Genomic DNA, 959 nt, shown 5'->3' on the forward strand with positions numbered 1-959 from the left:
TGCCTCCCAGCCTTCTGTGCTGTGGGCTGAAGAGCACCTTGGAACATGAGCAGGCAGGGAGAAGGAACTCAAGCAGCCTTGGGCCGGAGGCAGGCGCAAACCTCCATCCCTTGACAATGGCTTTCACGCCCCTCATGGAACAAGCCTTTGATGCTGCCCCTGTGAAGGCAGCATGAATGTAGTGAAAAATATGACAGGTTTAAGCCAGAAATTTAGGATTTAATACTGCCTCCATTTTTAACCAGTTGGACAACCTTGGGAAACGCCTTTGACTTTGTTAAACTAAATAAGAAGTTGAAATATGTTCACTATTCAGTATCTCCTATTAATAATTTTCAACTACAAATCTTGGGCTTCAGAATACTTCCAAAGATTCACTTATTGAGCAATAATTGTTTCATTTTTGTTTTGTTTTGTTTTGTTAAAAATTCTGACAAATCTCTAGGGGGAATAGGAATGGCAGTAAACAAAACCAGGCAGCTGTGGGAGGCAGAAGGCAGCACAGGCCGTGCAGGCCGTGCGGCTAGGAGATGCAGTCTGTTCAACTAACTAATCCATGCTCCATTTTTTTAATATTTATTTTACACTTTATTTCTATTATTATTACATTGGGATATATGATGAAATAATTATACAACTCACAATAACGGAGAATCAGTGGGAGCCCTGAGTTTGTTTTCCTACAACCAGAAGGTCCCATCCTGTATTTACAGCCACGCCCCGGCAGTGGCATCACGGCCTCAGCTCCACCTCAGATCATCAAGCCTCAGGTTTTCACATGGAGCAGGCAATCTAAATCCCGTGGATACACAGTTTATAGTAAGTCAGTAGGGTTCTCTCTCCTGTGGGCATCCAAATGGGGGCAAAAGAGGTCAAACTCTTGCTCTTTGCAGATGATATAACCTTATACTTAGAGAACCCCAGAGACTCAACCACAAAGAATACAGTAATGTCTCAGG

Source organism: Otolemur garnettii, unplaced genomic scaffold (genome assembly GCF_000181295.1).
Source record: "Otolemur garnettii isolate 467f Iridium unplaced genomic scaffold, OtoGar3 scaffold00107, whole genome shotgun sequence".
Classification (NCBI taxonomy): domain Eukaryota; kingdom Metazoa; phylum Chordata; class Mammalia; order Primates; family Galagidae; genus Otolemur; species Otolemur garnettii.